The following is a 24038-nucleotide window of genomic DNA, read 5'->3' on the forward strand; positions in this document are numbered from 1 at the left end:
GTCTCGCCGTCAGCTCCAGAATCAACGGTTGGGTGAAGCGGTAGAGCCGGATCCTGTCATTCTCCTGCATGGTGGCCAAGTCTGGAATTCTTCGGGCAACAGGAGGCGCTCTGCAGTAATTTGGAAGTGACAAGGAAGAGTGAGTGCACTACGAGAACAACTCATGTCTACTGAGCACATGTAAATCTGGCAATACACACATGCCACATAGGGAGTCAGGCATGTGCTACATGCCCAGGACACGTATGGATGCAAGGTGACACTCCTTCCAAGACCCAGCTACACACAGTGATTGAGAACCTCCCCATGCCACGCCATGGAAATAGCTGTGTCCCAGTGCAAGTGCACTGCCCGACGCAAGACAGGAGTGACATACACCCACACATCAGCAGAAGTGTGATGCCGATTGCAGAGACTGGTAGCGGAACACTGGAGCCACAGGTCACATGACATTACACTAGTCCAGCCCACACACCTTGCCATGAAGGTGCACATGTCATGACTCACCACACATTCCTTGTGAGTTTGCTGACATGGCCTTGTCACGCTACTCCGTGTCCCATGCATACATGTGCACCTCACATCCGATAACACATGTGGCATGGTGTTGGGAACAGTGTGCAATGACAATCTACACACAGCCACATGTTGGTTGCTGCAACGGCTGCAGCTTTTGAGGGTGCTACAACATCAACCTGATGTAAATCCCGGACACATATATGACATAGTCACATTGTGCACTGTGGGTAGTGACAAGTCATGTGTCATGACCCCTGTACCGGGCATCATGGGACACTTCCGTGTGTTGGTGTCCGTGCCATGCCAGTGACGCTCACCCCAAGTGCGCAGTCCCACATGCACACATGTCAAAGGAGTCAAGGGCATGCCTGGCACACATTGCACCCTCACACAGTACACATGTACACATCTCATCATACATCTGGTGCCTTCTCCACTCAGGAGGCATGTTCCACATCACAGCCTGTGACACCTGTGCCCCACACATGTAGTAATGCACAGACGATGCCTTGATGTCCATTCCTGGACAAGTATGTCCATCCATGGACAAGTATGTCCGCCCTATTCCTACATGTGTGTCGCCTATCACCACAGTGATGTGTAAAAACCGCCGTACTGCTGCTGAGAGGGCCTGTGCATGTTCCCAAATCACTGTGGGAGTGCTGCCGTATGTGTACCCATCGTGATGGCGAGCGTACAGGCATTTGTACGGTCGTACCACTACGGGTACGCATACGCGTGCAGACCCATAGTGATAGTGAGCGTACATGCGTGTGTACGGTCCGTACCACTACGGGTACGCATACGCGTGCAGACCCATAGTGATAGTGATCGTAGATGCGTGTGTACGGCCCTATCACTATGGGTCTGCACGCGTATGCGTACCCGTAGTGGTACGGACCGTACACACGCATGTACGCTCACTATCACTATGGGTCTGCATGCGTATGCGTACCCGTAGTGGTACGGACCGTGCACACGCATGTACGCTCACTATCACTATGGGTCTGCACGCGTATGCGTACCCGTAGTGGTACGGACCGTACACTCGCATGTACGCTCACTATCACTAGGAGTACGCATACGCGTGCAGACCCATAGTGATAGTGAGCGTACATGCGTGTGTACGGTCCGTAACACTACGGGTACGCATACGCGTGCAGACCCATAGTGATAGTGAGCGTACATGCGTGTGTACGGTCCGTACCACTACGGGTTCGCATACGCGTGCAGACCCATAGTGATAGGGCCGTACACACGCATCTACGATCACTATCACTATGGGTCTGCACGCGTATGCGTACCCGTAGTGGTACGGACCGTACACTCGCATGTACGCTCACTATCACTAGGAGTACGCATACGCGTGCAGACCCATAGTGATGGAGAGCGTAGGCATGCATGTAGGGCCGTTGCCATGCATTTGGGGTGCCCTAGGGCCCCGAAACGCATCGTACCTGTGTGTGATGCTCCAAATTACATAGGGGACAAGTATTAAGGCCTACATGCATGCTGGTTGTCATGGAGACCAAGTTCAAAATTCGAAATTGTTCTGGAAGGTGCACAGCAGAAGTCAGTTGGAATTCTTCTACTTTGTTGCAATGTGTTTGTGGGGCTGACATCATGCAGGAGAATGAAACCGATAGAGAACCCACAGACTGCTAGGTTTGAAGGGATTGGTGGAAACATAGGATGCAAATGTGAGTGACCAATCACTCTGTACTCCTGTGCATGAGACTGGGCAGAAGGGCACATATAAGGCAGCCAGGTCCCATGAGGGAGCACTTGCCTGCACATCTTTGCATTCGTCGACCCAGCTGCTGCTACTGATTCCCTGGAACCATGTCAAGGGCTGTGGAGAGGACACAGCCATTCACCCTGGAGGAGAACATGGCTCTGCTGGATGTGATCCTCCCACAGTACTCCATGCTGTATGGGCGACCAGGGTATCAGGTGAGTGCATAGGCCACTGCCACAGACTGTCCCTATGTTGTGACTGTGACTTCTGCCATTGCGTCCAGGTGTAACACACATGCCATGTACTGTCGGGGGGGTCCCAGGGGGGGGGTGCCTGATGTCTCCCAGCAGTGCCCTGAGACAGGAGGGGTGGGGGCCTATCACTCCCAGCAGTGCCCTGAGACAGGAGGGGTGGGGGCCTATCACTCACAGCAGTGCCCTGAGACAGGAGGGGTGGGGGCCTATCACTCACAGCAGTGCCCTGAGACAGGAGGGGTGGGGGCCTATCACTCCCAGCAGTGCCCTGGGACAGGAGGGGTGGGGGCCTATCACTCACAGCAGTGCCCTGAGACAGGAGGGGTGGGTGTGATGCACAGTGTGAGCCTTGATTATTGATTGTGACATTGCCATCATTCCACCTGTGTACCCACTGTGGCACGTACTGCTTTTTCCCTCACCAGGGGATGATGTCCCTATGACAAAGGTGCAATGCGTTGGCTGCATGACATGCCTTGTTGTAACCAGCTAATTTGTACCCATATGTCTCTCTGTGACATGTGGCTGGTGTATTGATGTGGTGTCACTTGTTCCTCCTCACAGGTAGGCGCCACTGCCAAGGAGCAGATCTGGCTGACCGCCGTCAGTGCCGTGAGGGGTGTGGATGGTCGGAGGCGGAGCCTGCCCCAGGTGAGGAAACGCTGGCAGGATATCCGGTGCTGGACGCGGAGGATTGCACGGCTCCTGCTGGGGGACTCACCTGAGAGCCACAAGAACCGCGGCCGCCGCCGTCTGAGCCACCTCCACAGGCGTGTGCTGCCGGTGGTCTTTCCAGACCTGGAGAGGCGCTTACAGGCGATGCAGCAGCCGGAAGGGGGTAGGTACATGTGTGTTTGTTGTGTGTCACCGGCATTTGTAAGGGCACAGTAGCATGAATTCACTGGCAGGGTTTAAAGGTGCTGTGCAGATCCTGTTTGCCCCAGTATAGCGCTGTGCCCCTGCCACCCTTCCCCTCCTTGCAATGTGTTCCCTGGTCTGTGTGTAGTCACTCCTTCACAAGGTAATGTAGGCTGGCGCTTTGTCCACGAGAAGAATGACTGTAGCATCATGTGTGGGGGTGGTGTGTAACAGGTTGTGGGACCTTGCCTGTGCACTGTCAAGTTCACTGCATGTGGGTTCCATGTCAGTTGGCACTGATGCTGACTCCAGACATGGGAGTTGGTCTCTCATGTGTCATGCCTTACAGCGCGCATGTCCTATGTAGTGGCCTGTGACATGATGTGCATGAGTGTGCGATACACATATTGCAGGGATGGTGACGTGTGTTGCAGTCATTACCATTCAGTAGCATGTAGTTGTGTGCCCACTACTGTCCCCTGGGGCAGCTCTTCCTCAGTGGTGTATGTGTCATCATAAACGTGGCCAATCTCAGTGTCTACAGCGTAGGTTGTGCTCTGTGCCATTGTCCCCTGTCACCATGTATATTGACGTGCTATTTTGTACAGGTGTCCACTGTGCAGCCTGACCTGATTGTCCTTCTTCATACTCACAGTTGCCAGTGCCTGTGTGTCTTGTTATACTCTTCTGAGGATGGGCACTGGTACCTCATTATTTGTACAGGCGCACCTTGGCTGTTTGGCGTCCAATCTTGCTTTTTGCCTGCCCCTGTGTGTATCACCCAGACTATGAGATGTTGGTGCCACCTGTGTCTCAACAATTTGCCTCGTGTAGGGTCTTGTTGGGGCGGGCAATGCCTATGTGTCAAATCCTGATTTCCACTTGCTGGGTCTGGGCAGTGTGTGATGTGTCTGGACACACACGCAATGTGCAGTGACCGAGTCATGTTGGGCATGTTTTCAGCATTACCTATGCAGCATGTGTCTCAAGTTCATGGATATGGTCCCTGGTCATCGGTATTTTCGCCAACGCTGTGTGGTGCAGATGCAGTGCTGGATTGTCCCCAGGGCCTGGGTGCTATGTCAGACTCCGTTTCCTGTCTTTAGCTATTGTCTCATGCTCTCCATGGTATTTCAGTGGCATGGTGGCTCAACCAACTGTGTGTTTCATGCCCTACATCGGTACCCTGTTCAGTAGATGTTAGGGATCTTCCTTTTCAGGCTATGCAATGTTACCTATGTAGATTGGACTCATGTGACAGATGTGTACAGGTGTCTGATTAATTTCTGTCTCTCCACCCTGCCCACAGCATCGTCGGGGGACACAGAGGGAGACATGGACACAGACCAGGCGGAGGGACCGAGCACCAGTGCCAGCCGTGACATCGGGTCTGGCACATCGAGTGGGACAGAGGCGGAGGAGAGTGTGGCCGAGGACCTGTCGACTGGCACATCAGACTACGAAGCTGACAGGTCCGGGGAGGATGTCTCCGAGTGGGCGGAGGCTGCACCAGCAGCTGACAGCGGAACAACACCTCGCACCGCCCCCTCAGTTTCCATCAGCCGCCTCCCACTTGCTCGTGTCCCTTCCCAGCGTGCCCGGTCACAGCATGTCTCCTTCCTGCCAGGCACCGCACCCCCTGCCCCTGTCTCCACTGCTGCCGCCAATGCAGAGTCTGTGGACATCCAGCGGCAACTGCAGGTTGGTCAGGCTGCGATCCTTAATGTCCTCCATGCCCACGGCAAAACCCTCACCAACATCGAGGCTTTCTTGGAGGGCATTCATTCATCGCAGGCTGACCAACGCAACTTGCTGAGGTCCATAGACTCCACACTGACTGCAGCAGTGGGTCTCCTGCAGCGCGACCTCCCCCCACCTACCCCTGCCCCATCCACACTTCCCACTCCCATGCCTGTCCCACGTACACCCAGACGTCGGCATGCACCCACATCAACGGACACGGGCACCACACCAGCAGGGAAGGTCCACCGCACTCCTCCTGACACGCACACACAGGGTGAGGTAGGCACACCCACTGGGTCGGGGGGCAAACGTGTGACATGCAGCCATAGTGGGAGTCCGCATTCCACCCAGTCCACTCCCTCCAAATCCCCTCCCCTCAGCTCTCCTGGCCACATCTCCCCCAAGGACTCCTTCATGGCCGCTCTGTCCCTGAGCCCCACGGTTACACCACCACGCAAGCGGTCAAGGAGGTCCCCGGTCAGGGTGGTTGAGTCTCCCCCCCTGTCTCCACCCTCCCCCAGTGGCGCTGCGACCCATCCCTCTGACCCCCCCCTCCTTGGGGCCTGAGGTCCCTTCGGGTGCAGGGGACTCCCTGGAGGACCTTGCAAAGGTGTGTAGTGCCATCCTGGCCTCCGCCTTTGGCCCTGCCCCACCCCCTGTGGTGGAGTCCTCCATCCCTGCACCCACAACGCCGCCCCTTTGCCCTGATGTCCCTGCGGTGCCTGTTGCTTCCCCCCCCCCTGATGCCCTCACCAGTGTGGAAGACGATGCCATTTGACTGTGCAGGCAAGGTAGGGGACACGCATCCCACTGTGTCCCCCATCCAGCTGAGAATCATTGACTGCCCTATGGGCTATGTGAAGATTGAACTGCCTGCGATCCACGGACATTGTGCTCATGCTGAATAAAGCTTAATTTTTTTTTCATTATCACACTACTGCTATGCTGGTATTGGTGTTGGTGGGGCTGCTACATGGTTTTGGGTGGTGTGTAAGGGTTTGGGTGTGTGGGATGTGTAGTAGTGTACTGCTCATTGGTGGGACCCTGGGATCTGTGTGCCATCACAAGGTGTTGGCTAACTTTCTTTGTTCATGTAAGCAGTTACTGCATGGTGCACTTGTCCCAGGGTGTATTCCTTCCTCTGTGTACCCAGCTTTCTTCCCTGCAGGGTGTTCCCAATGTTTAGCGCAGAGCTGTGTCTACATGAGCTGTGTGTGTGACGGAGCCCTTCTACTTTGGCCATGCATGCAGGGCCATGTGTCCACCTGCAACAATCGTGGCATCCTTGGTGATCACTGTACTTGTGTGTGGAGTCTGTTGACATGAGTTCATGGGGACATGTTCCCTTGTAGCCAGTATGCATGTGGATAATTCTGGCCTCACACACATGTGTTACACCCCTCCTGTCTCAGGGCACTGCTGGGAGGACTCCACACCCACCCCTCCTGTCTCAGGGCACTGCTGGGAGGACTCTGCACACACCCCTCCTGTCTCAGGGCACTGCTGGGAGGACTCCACACCCACCCCTCCTGTCTCAGGGCACTGCTGGGAGGACTCTGAACACACCCCTCTTGTCTCAGGGCACTGCTGGGAGGACTCTGCACACACCCCTCCTGTCTCAGGGCACTGCTGGGAGGACTCCACACCCACCCCTCCTGTCTCAGGGCACTGCTGGGAGGACTCTGCACACACCCCTCCTGTCTCAGGGCACTGCTGGGAGGACTCCACACCCACCCCTCCTGTCTCAGGGCACTGCTGGGAGGACTCTGCACCCACCCCTCCTGTCTCAGGGCACTGCTGGGAGTGATAGGCACCCACCCCTCCTGTCTCAGGGCACTGCTGGGAGGACTCTGCACCCACCCCTCCTGTCTCAGGGCACTGCTGGGAGGACTCCACACCCACCCCTCCTGTCTCAGGGCACTGCTGGGAGGACTCTGCACACACCCCTCCTGTCTCAGGGCACTGCTGGGAGGACTCCACACCCACCCCTCCTGTCTCAGGGCACTGCTGGGAGGACTCTGCACACACCCCTCCTGTCTCAGGGCACTGCTGGGAGTGATAGGCACCCACCCCTCCTGTCTCAGGGCACTGCTGGGAGGACTCTGCACACACCCCTCCTGTCTCAGGGCACTGCTGGGTGGACTCTGCACACACACCTCCGATTTCAGGATATGTACGCTTGGAACATACACGGTGGGGGTACGCTCAATGCATTCGAGGTGAGGGTACGAGTCTACTTACACTGGTGTGGTGGGGGTACGCTCCATGCATACGCGGGTGGGGGTACGGGTCGTACTTACACTGTTGGGCTGGGGGGTATGCTCCTTGCATACGCGGGTGAGGGTTCGAGTCGTACTTACACTGTTGGGCTGGGGGGTACGCTCCTTGCATACGCGGGTGAGGGTTCGAGTCGTACTTACACTGTTGGGCTGGGGGGTACGCTCCATGCATACGCGGGTGGGGGTACGGGTCGTACTTACACTGTTGGGCTGGGGGGTACGCTCCTTGCATACGCGGGTGAGGGTTCGAGTCGTACTTACACTGTTGGGCTGGGGGGTACGCTCCTTGCATACGCGGGTGAGGGTTCGAGTCGTACTTACACTGTTGGGCTGGGGGGTACGCTCCATGCATACGCGGGTGGGGGTACGGGTCGTACTTACACTGTTGGGCTGGGGGGTACGCTCCTTGCATACGCGGGTGAGGGTTCGAGTCGTACTTACACTGTTGGGCTGGGGGGTACGCTCCTTGCATACGCGGGTGAGGGTTCGAGTCGTACTTACACTGTTGGCATGGGGGGTACGCTCCATGCATACGCGGGTGGGGGTACGGGTCGTACTTACACTGTTGGGCTGGGGGGTACGCTCCTTGCATACGCGGGTGAGGGTTCGAGTCGTACTTACACTGTTGGGCTGGGGGGTACGCTCCTTGCATACGCGGGTGAGGGTTCGAGTCGTACTTACACTGTTGGCATGGGGGGTACGCTCCATGCATACGCGGGTGGGGGTACGGGTCGTACTTACACTGTTGGGCTGGGGGGTACGCTCCTTGCATACGCGGGTGAGGGTTCGAGTCGTACTTACACTGTTGGCATGGGGGGGACGCTCCATGCATACGCGGGTGGGGGTACGGGTCGTACTTACACTGTTGGGCTGGGGGGTACGCTCCTTGCATACGCGGGTGAGGGTTCGAGTCGTACTTACACTGTTGGGCTGGGGGGTACGCTCCTTGCATACGCGGGTGAGGGTTCGAGTCGTACTTACACTGTTGGCATGGGGGGTATGCTCCATGCATACGCGGGTGGGGGTACGGGTCGTACTTACACTGTTGGGCTGGGGGGTACGCTCCTTGCATACGCGGGTGAGGGTTCGAGTCGTACTTACACTGTTGGGCTGGGGGGTACGCTCCTTGCATACGCGGGTGAGGGTTCGAGTCGTACTTACACTGTTGGCATGGGGGGTACGCTCCATGCATACGCGGGTGGGGGTACGGGTCGTACTTACACTGTTGGGCTGGGGGGTACGCTCCTTGCATACGCGGGTGAGGGTTCGAGTCGTACTTACACTGTTGGCATGGGGGGTACGCTCCATGCATACGCGGGTGGGGGTACGGGTCGTACTTACACTGTTGGCATGGGGGGTACGCTCCATGCATACGCGGGTGGGGGTACGGGTCGTACTTGCACTGTTGGGCTGGGGGGTACGCTCCTTGCATACGGGGTGGGGGTAGGGTCCGTACATATCCGTCCCCACGCTATGTGATGTTTGTGCGGCCCGTACCCAGGCCTTTGCCACGTGGGTGCGATCCGTCCCGCCATTGTTAGGGTGACGTGTGTGGGCGTGGTCCGACTCGTACCCACGCTCTTCAGGCGTGGGTACGGGACGTACCTGTCTGGTTGTGTTGCCGGTTCGCGTGGTGACGGACTTCCGTTGTGGCGGTCGCTGGCTTATCAGGACACGCCCCCACCCCCTCGTGGTGACCAGGGCATGGGAGTCAGGTATGTCCAGGCCATGTGTGGTGTGTGACTTATGTGGTTGTTTTGTGGCCTGCCCTGGTCGTGCCACCCCCACCCCACCCCACTTTCCCCCCTCCCTTAGTTATTCTGACCTTCTGCGGCGTCTGCGTCGTAACCTGTAGAGGAGGTGTACTGCTATGAGGGCAGGGATGACTCGTAGGTTCGGGTCCATGTCTGTCCGTCGCGTACTGGTACTCCTTGCTCGCGTCGTCCTGTCGCGTACGGGTCCTCCTTGATCGCGTCGTCCTGTCGCGTACGGGTCCTCCTTGGTGGCGTCGTCCTGTGTGTCCGTCACGTACTGGTCCTCCTTGTTCGCGTCGTCGTCTGTCCGTCGCGTACTGGTGGTCCTTGTTCGCGTCGTCCTGATTTCCCGGCAGTTTTTGGCTGCCGCAAAATATTCACCGTGCGGGGTGACGTCGGTGCGAATCGTGATTCCTGGGTCGTGAATGGCTGGCTGCGAGCGTCCCGACGTCAGGTCGGCGCTTTCCCGGATCGCATTGGTAGGTGTTTTTTTGTTCGGTCGGGCTTTTTTACGATTCGTACGGTAATGGTGTACCCGTGCGAATCGTAATTCCTTGTTTGTGAAAATTGACGACCGGGTACGCGTCGGGCAGAGATTGTGCTCCGTCCGACGGTTCGTACCCGGTTTTTGCAGGATCGTGATCGGCACCATAGTATCGTCCTTTTATCAATAGAAGAGGGCCACAACTCCGTTAGGATCACTCCACAAGAATTGATCCTAGGGGCAGGTTGTGAGGGTTGTCTTTGGCGACACATGAACGACAACTATTTTAAGAAAATAAAACTTAAGACCATCTCCAATATATATAAAGTTTGGATTAATGTAAGAAAACTGCTAGGACTGGGCCGTTTTTCATGCTATACCCCAATTAATCTTAATTGTGAGCTACCCGCACTATTCCACGACACTTGTATGTCAAGATGGATCGAGAATGGCATCCACCAATTAGGTTGTTTTTATAACCATACAGGCCTAAAAACTTTTTCTGAACTCCAGTCTGAATATTCCATTAACCATAGGGAGTTTTTTAAATACCTACAGATCAGGGATTTTTTGCAAAAAAAAACAGGGGGACGTGACAAATTTCAAAATAATATCGTATTAGATACTATATGTAGACCAAATACCCCTAAAATAGGGATAATTTATGAACTTCTTAGAGATAAGCTCCCTGATGATTTGGAAGAACATGTAACGAAGTGGCAGACCTCTCTTGCAATCCAACCGAATATTCCTTTGCGAGCATATGAATTATCACAAATGTGTTTAATGTCTATAAATCTCCAAGCACAGTTTTATAAAACTTTTTTTTCCCTTTATTATACACCATATAAGATTGCTAAATGGACAGTAGGTAAGGGAACAACCTGTCCACGTTGCTCGATGGGAGCTGCCGACATGATTCATATGTTTGCCTCATGCGACAAACTATCAGGTTTGATTAAAGAAATTTCTGACTTTCTTTCAGAAATTTTCCAAGGTAATATATCTATCACTCGGGAGGAAATTGTGTTAGGAGTATCTAATAATCAAAGACCTAATCATATGCAGGGCCTTATTTTTGTAGCCATGGCTGTCCTCCAACTTTCTATAGCTTCAGCGTGGCTGGATGCTACTTCACCGGCTTTTGCACAATGGAGAACTAGATTCCTAGCAATTTGTACCCTGGAAGTAGCCATATATAAAACTAAAGGGAGGAGAAAAAAGAGAATAGGGATACAGATCTGGGGGCCACTCTTGCATTGGCAATTAGAGCACACCTAAAATGCTTGGTCTTTAATATGGTCTTACTTGGGAGAGTATTCATTGTAATTTGATAGATTTTGATGAAATATGCTGTATTATCTTGTAAATTTACCGAACTCTTTTTCTTCGCTCTTGTGGATGGATATGTTGTGAAGCAACACCTTGGTCCAAGGGGAGGGTGGGGGGCTTATGTAAATATTATATATTTTTGTGAAAATCGTTAATAAAAATTATTTTAAAAAATAAAATGTGTTTTGAAAAAAATTAACAACAAAACAATTGCAAAAATACATTATTAATAAGATGTTTACAGCTGGGGGTGTCACACTTGACCTTATTGCAAGTTTTATGGAGTCCTGCACTACGGAGATACAGGCAGCACCCTAATGTACAGCAAAAACAGGGGCGTAGCTTCAGGGGTTTGTTTGGTTGTTTGGGGTGTGACACACCCCAAATAAATACATCCCTGGCTTGGTAATTGGGTCTGGGAGCCCTGAGTCGGGTCTGCAATTTCTGATTGTTTTTTCTCAAACCAGTGACCTTTGATGTAAAACAGAGGGGGAGACAGAGATATACATCTGATGGCTGAATTTCAAAATGTGAAACCAGATAACCTAGAATCAATACCGGCTTCCCTGATTGTCCAAACTGTGTGATCCTAGGCGAAGATGTTATTTCACAGAACCTCCTTTTTCTTTATATCAAATATGAGAGCACTTTTAAATACTTGAGTTCAGGATGTACGCGGTACAAGCACCTCCGATGTTTGATTTTAAAAGGCTATAATGTTGCACCATCTATATTAAGAATCTAGGGCAGGTTTAGGGCTTACAAGACTACTGACTTGCCTCGAAATTCACTTATGGTGTTGTCATTTGGGGCCGAGCAATTAATGTTTCTATGTTAATGTTTTAAAAAAAACACTTTTAATGAACATCTGTCTTTCAATTTTGAAGAGACTTCTCCTTATTTTTACACAATGTTTTTTGCATGAAATGCACGTCAATCGTTTTCATGGCTGAGCTCGTGCACGGACTTGTAGAGCCAATCCAAACCCAAGGCTCGGTTCTGGCTCAGCTCCCCATATTAATTTGCTGGCGCAGCCACCTCTAATTGCAACTTGGGCTTAGTATTTGTAAAATGCAAGGATTGGAAGCATATAGCCCTGACCGCACGCACCAGTTTTAAAACTCTAGGCTTCTTGTAGCTGAGAGGAAGGAAAGTGCGTGCAGTGAAAATACATTTCAAATAAGCAGTGGCGTAACGCAACTTGAGCGGGCCCCCTGCAAGGTACACGAGGGGCCCCTGCTCCAGATTTAATCAGGAGCTCTCGGGCCAGAGTACTGTGCTGAGGGGCCCGCTGCAGCTCGGGGGCCACCCACACCGCTGGCCTGTGTTACACCACTGCAAATAAGTAATCCCAGGGCAGGGACTCCAGGTTGTTGTGTTGTACGTGACCGTAGTCAAGAGTTGCCAGCGACAACCCCCAGGCCCAACTGGGATTGGCAGGAGCGTCGCTTCAAGGGGGGGCTTGGGGCTTGACACCCCCCCAATGCATTCTTGGCTCGATAGTGTGGGCGGGCTTGGAGGCTCTGAGTCGGATTTGCTATGTCAGTGTCGGTTTTTCGCATTCTCATTTTGCTAAGAGCATTTAACTTATTCATTGAGCAGAAAATTAAATATATATAGTGGTTGGTTGACAAAAAATGGTAAATCTGCACTACAGAGTTACTCCAAGAATGGAGGCAAATTTGCTACTTTTTGGAATTCACAAACATCGGCAGTAGCAGGCTTGTAAAGCTGCGCCCGTCTCAAGTTTCCAGACATACAACTGCCAATCAAACACCCAAAAGCTGATGGGAAGAATGTTTGCAAATAGTCTAACCAGTGGAAGTCGCTCGGTTAGCATTCCAATCCATTGTTTTTTGCTCACTGTGCCTCTCCAGACAGAGGCCCACATAATGCAAATCAGTACTGTTCGTCATGGAAACAGTCCACCCCAAACCTTGGTCACCTCACCTCTCCACCCTGCAGCCCACGGCTGCTTTAGTTGGGAAATTTGAGATTCACAGAGATCCACACCTCCCCCGAATTTCACCGACTAAGCCACGCCCCTGAGCAGAAAAGACAGACTCTATTTAATCGTGGTTAGAGGGGCGCGGAGTGAGGGCGCATGCGCGCACACTACAGTGCGGTTTTCAGTATTCCTTCTGAGTGCAGCTTTTATCAAATAAAAGCGTCCTTTTGAGTGCAGCGGTGTACGCCCAGCTGCAGCGCTGATGCCCCGGTGTCTGGCTTCGTGTGTGGGGTGCACTGCAATGTAATACCGCCTTTATTGCTCGGCACAGCGCCTCGGTGACCTCGAGGTGAGATGTGCTTACAGCTCTATGCGGACCCCGTGCACAGTGAGCGCCGCCGGCCGCTTTATGCAGAGGTTACATTACACATTTAAGAACCGCGCTCTCCAGATGTTAGAGAGAGCCGCGAGTCGGAGCTCCCACTGGGGATATCCAAGTGACACATCTGTGTGCGTTTCTGCTTCAAGGAGCTGCGCCGACCCATAGAGGCCACAGTAGTCGGGATAGCGCTGCGAGGCCTACAGAGTGGTTTATTTTCCTGGGCTGATTTTATTTTTAGTGAGCCTGACCAAGAAGGTCTATAATTATGGAAAAACAAAGAAATGTGCAGTTTTGGCGTCACCATTAAGGACATATGTTCATATTTTGTGTGCATTGGGCAGATACCAGTGTCTATGAATGAACACCAGTCAAGGTGTTAGAGGGACTGGGGTAAGGGACGACAACAAGACGCCGCTCGTTGTGGCCCGCACAAGGTGCAGAGGGCTGCACACAACACCCAGATTATGCGGTGAAATGCGTAAATGCACCCATGGCTGGTGAGTGAGTGTTTGAGAGTGAATCACAGGTTTCCAACACATAAACATTGCTGCTTGTGAAAAATTCACTATTGATAAAAAAACCTCAATATCCTGCGTACTGTATATTCGGCAAAAACATTTGCAATGACGTTGTGGTTATAAAACAAAGCCTAGAAACCACTGAAATTGTCTTTTGTTAGCTGAGGAAACCACAACTCGCCCCAATAATCTGTTTATGCCCTCACACATGACATCACAGATGACCTCACCACTGGCATCATCACTGAAATTATTAAAGGAGCTCAACCTTTGTCTGTACTCAGCAGGCCCTGGGGCGTACGGAGTACATACATGTATACAGTGCTTTAAATGGGGAAAAAAAGTGCAGGTACTCATCAGATCGAGCTGGGGGCGTGGCAAGGAGGAGGGGCTAGAGGCGGGACTAAGGGTGGGTCTAATGAAAAACATTTGAAGGGCTCAAGAATTTTTGAATGATGACAAATTGCTTCCCTCTGCATTTTATTGTTGATGTCCTTGCATGTATTAAGTTGTACTAGTTGACAGACTATTGAAAGGTAACTATCAGGTTTCCCTTTTTGTCAGAGGCCCCTGTATATTAAACAAAACATTAAAAGGTGCAGAGACTTGCTTTACTGAAAATTTATGGAAAAAAGACTACATCCTAAAACGCAACTCTGACCCGCATCGGGTGGAAGGAAGCCATCAGTTGTCATGCTAGTGATCCTGGGAGAAGAAAGTTATCTGGGGTCTTACAACAGATCAATAATATTTCACCCTTTCATTCACTTTCAGATACTGTGCCACCCAGCAAAATCTAGTCCAAAATTCTGAGTGGCTAGTAAAGGGATGGAGGCACATATAACCATGTACATATGAGCACAGTGTCACTGATGATGGTGGTCAGCAGGCCTGCTGCAGCCACTATTTCTGATATGGGAGGCACCCTGTACCCACATGTGTTTGATGCTCAAAGCTTCCCTTAGGCCTGCTCCTTCTCCTCAAGTCCAAGGCTTGGCTTCCTCCCTTGGGTGCTTTGGGTTCCCTGGTGCTCCCACTCCTACTACGTGGCTCACTTTTTTCATGAATACCAGATACAGCCAGCTTTTGTGTCAACTGGTGATGACCAGTCTGGTGCACCTAATAGCGCAGTGGAACCCTACAGATTTCTAAGCTGCTGTAGTGGAAATTGGGAGGGGCATTGGGAGGGGCAGACATTTGGCACTTCTTGTTCATATCTCTGTACTGCTCACAGCCGCACACTTATGGATGCCTCCTCAGCATTGTAGCAGGAAACACATGCCTGCGATTCCCAGGCTAACCATGATCCTTCCTTCTTTTGACTTCTCTGCCTGATCCCTCCGTCCAGTGCGGGGATATGTGTCCTGGCCTGTAGTGGTGTGGGTGGTTCTTAAGCTCCGTGCCTGGCCTGAGGGGTCTAGCCCTCTGGCCACATCTGAAATGATAACTACATTCTTGGGACAATATTTACGGTAGTCTGTGTACCACTTTGCCAATTCACCAATTTTACATGGATGGAAATCCATTTTCATATTATACGTTTGGCACAACACAGTAGTGGCACTCTGTGGGTTTAGAACTCCCAAGCGGGAGTGCTGGGTGTGCATCCAGAAGAAGGCAGCAAATGAAAGATAAACCACACCTAAAATAGATGGTTTTACTTTAATTAGCTGAAAACTGCAGTTATTTTCCCCAGAAAGTTATGTGAATTTGCATCAGTTCGCTATAAAAGGAGGTGAAGGGCTGGCTGTAAGTGTCCCTCCCCGAAGGCAGAGAGTCTTTGACATGCAGAAATAAAACTGAATTTCCCCGTTTGTGATTATTGTAGGACGTCAGTAACATTCACTGTTTGGGGAATCTAGTAGTTTCTGCATCTGTGGCAGGTAACTGGATATGGGCCTGTCCCAGTATGGTAAGAGCTCTGCCTCCAGATATCCTTCCTTCCAGATGTCGGTGTCAGTCGAAGCCCTGGTCCTCACCCACCTGAATGGAGGCAACTCTCTGCCCATTAGCCTCCTTAACGAATATTCAGACACCCATGAAGGCACCTTAACCACTGTAACACTTCCCATCAAGGGCTTGTAGGAGTTGGCCAAATCCACCCACACTGAAGGTATTGTATTGTATTGTAATTGCATTTATATAGCGCTTACTACCCCAGACGAGGCGTCGAAGCGCTTTTTCAGCGAGTAGCGCACTACTCGGGAACCCAAGAAGGATTAGTGTTGAATTAGTATAGTGAAAATCTGAAAGTAATTTGAGTGGTGGATAGGTTAGTCAGTTATTTGTATTCAGAAGGATAGCGGAGGGATAGAAGAGGGAAAAAGGTTTGCATTTATATAGCGCTTGTTACCCCTGATGGGGTGTTGAAGCGCTTTTGTTTGGAGAGTAGAACTTATCGGGTTTAAACAACAAAGAAATACCAAAATGTGTGACTGAGCATGTGTATGACAGCAAAAAAGCGTACTTGACAATCTGGAATAGGCCTCGTTTCAGAGAAATGCTTGATATCAGACACAAGCACTCTGGGAGCAATCAAAGTGTGATCTTACATCATAGAAATGAATGAGAAACGTTCACCAAGCCATGGGACGTCATGTCTTAGTCGTGTTTGAATGCTTATATTGTTAGCTACCTTCAGTGTTTTCTGGTAAATGCGCATTTTTAACTCCGTGCACATTATTCTTCCCCTTCCAGTGTGACCCAGTAAGGTCTATACTGTGTTTAAGTATTTTGATAAATCCATTCTTCCTCCAAGTATGCGATCTGAATTCTTATGATTGTTTGTTGAGCCTTTCATTGTTTAACTTTGTTACAAAAAAATGAGTCACATTATGGTAAACTTTATATTAGCTGCTAAAAAAAAAAACACGACTTAAAAATACCACTGTCCCCTCAAAATTATTTTTCTATTCAGTTGCCGCCCCCGCTTTAGATAACACTCTTGGATGACGAGATACTCTCCTACCTCTACCCTCTGATGTCCCTAGCCTGTACTTACTAGCCCCATGGCCCCTCCGATGCCCCATGTGTCTCTTTACATTTTCTCTTTTTTCAGGTGGTCACGCCACCTTTCATCTTAAATGTCCCCTTGTTCATCTCATCAAATTCCTTCTCTTGCTTTTCTGGGATACCCCTCCCCCATTTAAAATGCCAGTCTCTGCCACTGCAGCTGTCGCTCTGTCCTCACTCAATAGGCCCCTTCCACCGACCTGTGTCATTCTCGAAAGCCTTGGCTTTCTTGGGACACCTACCCACCCCCCCCCCCCCCCACCCCCCCGACTCTCATCAGATGATCCCCATCTCATCCATCAGGTGCTTTATTTTAAACCTGGCACTGCCCCACGCCTGCAGTGTATTCTCAAATATCTTTGCTTGCCCCTTTCTTCTTTTTCAGATAACCCCTCGATTTATTTAGCTGACTGTGCTTATACCCCTTCACTTCTGAAAGCTCTCCTCAGTTGTCCCCTTTTTCACCCGCCAGCTGCTGTGCTATCCTCTCGTCTTTTTCGCACAGAAGAAAGGGAAAGCCAGAGCAAATTGTGCTTTTTAAAGAGCTCCCCTTTCTTCCTGGAGGGTGAGGTCACACCAGAGGCACAACTAGAGGCAAATTTTGTGTGTGGGGGGGGGGGGATGATTCTTCAAGCAAAAAGTAGAGTGGAGGTGCAGGGGCTCTAAGGAGTGAGAAACATCAAAGCCTCGTTAACAAGCAAAAGGTCTTTTAAAGACCTGTGAAGTACTCGGGTGCGGCTGTGTTTGTACCCGGGGAATCTGTCTCCTGCCGGGCTGCAACACATGAGGGGGGGTTGGGGGGCGAAGGCCTTTGAGTCCAATGGGCGTTGCGCGCCTGGGTAACACGTTGCTCTGCTTTGGCGCCATGACGTCTCTGCTCTCCTTGTGAAATCCCCAATATGTGAGCATGCGCCGCAGTGTAGAAATGCAATGCATGCTCACATGACTTTGTGTGACAGTGAGTACCGGTACTCTATTTAATAACAGAGAAGTGCCGGTACTCTTGGAGGGGGAAAAAATAAGTGCCGGTACTCCGTACCGGTGAGTACCAGCCCATTTAAAGCACTGCATGTATATGATGTACATATACACGGACACGCAGTCAACAGACCAATGGGGATGCACGCTGGTGGCCCACAGCTCTCAGTAATGGGTCTGTACTCTCACCACAGTCACATTTCTCATCCAGTCCCACTGACCTTAATGTAAGGAAAAGGCATCCCTCATCTGTGCAAAGTATAGGCATATATGGTGAATGTATGTACAGAGTGGAATACAAGAAACTTGGCAGACTTCCTAAAAGCTCACACCCCTATAGCCAAGGACACTGGAATTATGTGGCAGGAGAAGGCCAAATTATGCGGCAGGGTTGAATAAATTCTGCAACAAGAATCTGCATTATGCAGCACATTTTGTGATAGTATTACTTCATTATTTTGTCCTTTTTAACACTCTCTGGGCATTAGTTGCGCCTCTTTAGTACTAGTTTAACACCTGAATATAGCAATAAGCTACAGAAAGGTGACCAGTAAAAGTTTGCAAAGGGCCTTCCACTGCGCAGCAAAATGTGTTGCGGCGTTTCTAGTAACTTTTAAACCATTTAAGCTACAAACATAAATATTTTTTGTTAAAATCTGCAGATTATGCAGCAGATTATGGATTATGTGGTAAATGTGGCAAATCTATAACTGCGAAAAACCACTGTGGATGCACAATTGCATAATTTCTATAGCACCTGTCAGGGACTGATACATTGGAATGTAATTCAGAAATCTACAAATTTTCCAGGATGTTTATCGCTGTTATGTAATGGGATACCTCATCCAAGAGAGGGACAGGTCACACAAAACACGGATATGGTTCTTAACCTGGTGTGCGTGGGCCCCTGGGGGTCTGCAACACTTGCTCAAGGGTTCTGCAAGTGTATAGCCAGTTATGCTACAATAGCAGATTATAGAAGGGTGTATGCAAGCAAAACTGAAAAACTGTAAACTGTGCAAATGTGAAGGAGTTTGATAAAGAGGGCTAAAAATTAAGTTGGTATCCATAGCGTAATTCATGAGGGCAGCATACGTACAGCAAACAGAATCTAGGATGGACGATTGGTGGCCTCAATTGAACCATTTGGTGTATTCTGACAAAAAGAGATCTTGAATAACGGGCAAAAGAGACAAAGAGACATACCGTAGTCTAGAATATCTCTTTATATTTTTGAAGCAAATCCAAATTTTGAAACACTCTAACACTTTCATTAACATTTTAATTGACATTTTTGTATATTTTCACTTTGTGAAATAAATAAAACATTTTATAAATTGTGTATTTTTTGATGTATAGTTGTTTCTCTATTTTTATATATTATTTTGAGTTTCAAAGTGTAGAAACTGCTTATGCCAGGGTCCCTGGCTACCAGTAGTGATTCAGTGGGGGTAGACACTGGTGGAAAGGTTAAGAACCGCCTACCTAGACTACGGTAAAATATATCATGGTACGGTTGAGATCCAGATGAAAACACCAGACCCACGCAGGCCATATAGGTGCCGAAACATGTTGATCTGATTGAAGGGGCTAGAACAATCCACTGTAACAATCCATTTTGTCATTCAAGGGGTTATTAAATAAGACTGTACTCCTGTAGGCACTATTTATATCATGGGAATCCTGGTAGTATTGTGATTCCATCACAGTGATGAGGTAATATAATAATATTGAGTCTTTAACATCAGAGCTCAGAGGAAAATGTACAGCAGTAATAAAGGGAACGTGGTATACGTGGTATTCGCGTAAAAGTAGTAATATGTATTCAGATGGGAACATTGACTGGGCTATGTGTGGTAAAGCTCTTACTGAGAGTTTTCCAGATGGGAAACCATCTTTTTTTTCCTAACTCACGAGGTATGTCTGTTTGCATTCCTTTACTCCTGGTTCCTCCTTCTAGTCAGCTTCACCTGGCCTCTTCCTCTACTGATCCGAAACACCACAATTCGCCTTACAGATAGATATCAGCTGATCCTGTTCCCGCCTTCATTCAACAACGAGCAGGGACGCAGAGGTGCACATGTTCTATACTACTGAGATGCAACAATTAGACCTGTAGTGAAGTTAATCCCTGATCATTCATTCACTCATCCATACATGAAACACATCTCCCTAATTCCCGCCACGCTGGGGAGAGGGGCCTGCCTTCGTAAATTCTCCTGAAGTAAAAAAGGGAGCGTTAATAAGAGAGTGAGTAAGTAGGCACCGGCCAGAGGCTGTGAGCAGTGACTCTACGTCACCGCCTTAGCACAAGCTGGGTAGGTGGCCTCTTGTTTGCAACTGGGTCCTGTGGCCCGAAGGCTTCATCTCTTATTAATAAGTAGGAAATCTGACACAGATAAACCGCAGCCCTTAAAAGACATCCTTTCACAAAGCAAACATGAACATCATATCTGACCCTTCAGGGGCCAACTAGTGTTACCTACAAGAAAAAGGTCACTTAAGGAGAAGGAATGAAATCGGCGAATGTATTGTATTTTGGGCTCAATGGAAATCGTAGAACCACCCTGTTGGAAAGATAGGCATGCCTACATTTACAGAAGGCCTTGTGCGATAGCGACAGTACTTTGAAAAGGATCCTCATTTTGACCGAAAGCCAGTGGAGATCTTTCAGATGGAACTTCACCGAATCACGCCTAGGAATATCTAAAATGACGCGAGCCGCCGAATTCTCTAATACTGGTAATCTGTTAGTCAAAAAAGTCAGGGAGCCCCAAGTACAGAACGTCGGCATAGTCCAGCCTAGATGTGATCAGGGATGGACTACGGTTTTGCAGGATGCTAATGGGAGAAAATCTAGGAATATTTCCAAGAATCAAAGTAATGCAATGCAACTTCCCACTACCACAAGGACTTGGGGGCCCAAAAGAAAACATGTTATCAAATTCAGTGCCCAAGTTCTTTGCCACTACTGCCGGAGAGAGAAGGGGGGCAACCCTTCCAGACATTGGTTCGTAAACCAGTTTTCATTGCTTGATCTTCATAGCAGAATTCCAGTTTTTTCAGAATTGCATTGCAGACGACTATCCCGCAACCATCCAAGATCCTCAAAAACATAGATTTAAAATTCTGCAAGGGAAGAATCTGATGCAGGATCGATGGAGATGATCGTTTAAGTGTCATCAGCAGAAGAGATCACCTTGAAGTCATGAGACTCTATCAGTGATGGAGAGGATGGGGTGTTACGGCCAGAGCAGCCGACTTTGGAGCTAGAGAACGGGGTTCGAGTCTCGGCATCGTACCAACATCCTGTGATTCTGGGCAAATCCCTTAATTGCCCAGGGCCTTAAAAAATGAATGTAACCTTGTTTAATGTAACTGGTGCTCAGGTAAAGGGCTCCAAAACCTTTGTGTTGAGTTTGCCCTACATAAAACTGCAAAAAATGAGGCATGTGGGGACATATAAATATAGAATAGGGTGCAGCTGTTTACTTGTGGAAGAAAAAGGGGTGAGACTGACTGTCTGTTCTCTACCTTCAAGGAAGGGTTTAAACCAGCCCAAAGCAGACCCTTCTATTCCAAGTTTGCCAGCCTTTTCCAGAGACATTTTAAGGCATGGGCAAAGTGGGCTTTGGCCGAGGATCCCGGCCTGTCAGGGTGCCCCCCTGATAAAGGCAGCTCTGTTCTGCAGAGAGTCCTCCCTGGCGACCTTGAATAATTCTTAAACTGATTGTTTGAAACACCATTTTAAACACCGTTTTCCCTTAACTTGTTTTTATTGTGCGTGATGTGTGAGAGTCTAATACACAGGTATTGTGCAGAGAAATGTTGTGTTTATGTTTCATGCAACATCCATAAAAAAAGGTTCTTTTAGATCAGAAGAGGACATCATGAGAAATGAGAGTGTGTCACAGAGGTTATTTGCAGTAATGTTAGTGAGCTGCTCTTGCGTTATCCCTGAATATTAGATGTAAATACATTTAGAATTAGGAGAGTGTGCCTGAGCACTGTCAGTGACTTGGCCAAAGGGGGCTTGAACGAGATGAAATTGGATCATAAACACAAAGCTGTTCCAAACAGGGGCCCCAAAATCCGTTTGGCCCAAGGCCCCCAAAATCCTTAAGATGTCCCTCGCCTTTTTAGCAATGTCTCGTGTAAGACCGTGTTGAACGCCGCCAACAGACCCAGAGGGATGAAGGCAGCATTCTTGCCTTTAACGAAGGCAGGTTTAATGGTGTATGTCCTTAGTCAAACAGACAGAGCCTCCTTGTCATCAATACATTACAATCAGCACACCTTTCACACTGACGGGATAAAGATGGACAGCACAGATGTAGTCACAACAATTGAGAGAAAAAATAAGTCATAAAAATTTATTCACAATTTCATTAAAAATTCTGTAAGTTCAATACTATATATTGTTATATGGCTAATTATGAAGCAATTACAATATAAACATATCAATACCTAAGTATCAGAATATTGTTAACAAAACATCTGCAATAACAATTCAATAAACACCATAAAACATAAGATTGGGAACAAAGTAAAAAAGGACAATGTAGTCCTATTCACAAAGGGAAATCACCAAATCAACGATTCATCAATTGCGACCCCAATTAATATCACTTTCATTTATACATGTCACAAAAAACTGTAATCAAAGATTTTGTGTGGTTTCCTCTTTAAGAGCATCGACGCGTTTCGGTGGGCACTGATTCTCTGCCAACACCTTCTTCAGGAAAATAAAAATAGAGTCCCAATATCAGTTATATTTAAAACGAGTGATACTTATTATTTAGAGAGCTGTATCCACATAAATACTGCCAGAAGTTCTTTTTATCTTTGTCTGCGGCCAGAATCGGTCCTTCACGATGAATTTATAAACACCTTATTTGCATCCACTTCGAGTCTAAATAGACCTCAGGACACACGTTTCTCTATTTAGGGATAGTTCTTGTATTTCCCACGTAAACGATCAAGCACCTTTAGGTAGCTTTCCACTATAGAATCCTCGCTTCTCCATCAAGTGTGGGCATATATATATCCCAAACCGGGGTTCGGTGCCAATAAAGCACTCCGCTCAGCCTGTTACGGTGCGCATGATACAACCTTCTGTGTGGATCCAACTTTGTATCAATGGTCTATGTCACTTCAGGGGTGAAAGCCAGCCTGTGTGGGATGCAACAGCTTGTCCTCTTCTAGACAGACTGGCAATTGAATGTGTATAGCTTTTTCCAATATTTTAGCAGCTGCTGATAGCAATGAAATTGGCCGAAAAATTGTCATCACAAAGGGCTCTGCTTTAGGCTTTTTTAGTAGTGGGGCAATTCTGGCCTTTTTCCAGGATTAAGCTATCGCTGGAAGATCTAGAGAGGGGTTAAGAAGTTTCATCAGAATAGGAGTCGGGGGCAAGGATTGCTGGGTGAGCCAGAACTACAGCCTTGAAGAGTCCATAGAGCATCCTTTTTCTGCCCCTGGACTTTCATTTTTAGGTCTCCCCTACGCAGCGCGCATGCGCTGCATAGGAGGGCCTACAGCCGTCGCTCTGCTCATTTTCAAGCACACACGCAGGAGCGAGCAGCGGCATGCCACAAGCACGAGTGCAGTGCTTGAAAATGAGCAGACTGCTCTCCCAAGCGCGCACGCACCACTCGCGGGACGCTGCAGCTGCTTTCACTTTTGCCTCCACTTGGCCGCCAGCTGCTTTCATTGGCAGTTGGCCCTCAGAGACTGTACCCTTTCTTCAGATAGACTGAAAGACGCTCAACCAGTTGCTTATTGGCCAAGGGTCTCCTGAAGAATGCACGCTCTCCTGCCACAGCATGTAGCTGCTGCCCCTGCCCGCCTTCGGTAAACTTTAGCGGCCAGCCGTGGGGTGCGAGCGATTGTCCGTCTCGGCCGAGCTGACCGCGGGGCCGGGATATCCTGCGTCGGTTGTAGCCCATATAGTCAGCAAACACAAGCCTCAATGGCCTGTCTGAATGGGATATATTGCGGTCAATAGACTTGCCCCCTCGGCTGAATGAATCGTACTGGACTTCGCCCCACATGAACTTTCTCAGGCACATTTGCAGTGAAGAGCGGGTCGGCACATCAAGCGTCGCCTCCATTCACGGGATTCTGCTTCTGGTGCTGCTGGGAGGGCGCAAACTTTTTCATGGGCTTCGTTTAAAATCTAGATTATTAAACCTTTGTCACAGCCTGCCTGCGCAGCGCTCCTCCGATGTACATATTAA

This window comes from Triturus cristatus, chromosome 10, assembly GCF_964204655.1.
Source record: "Triturus cristatus chromosome 10, aTriCri1.1, whole genome shotgun sequence".
NCBI classification, from domain to species: Eukaryota; Metazoa; Chordata; class Amphibia; order Caudata; family Salamandridae; genus Triturus; species Triturus cristatus.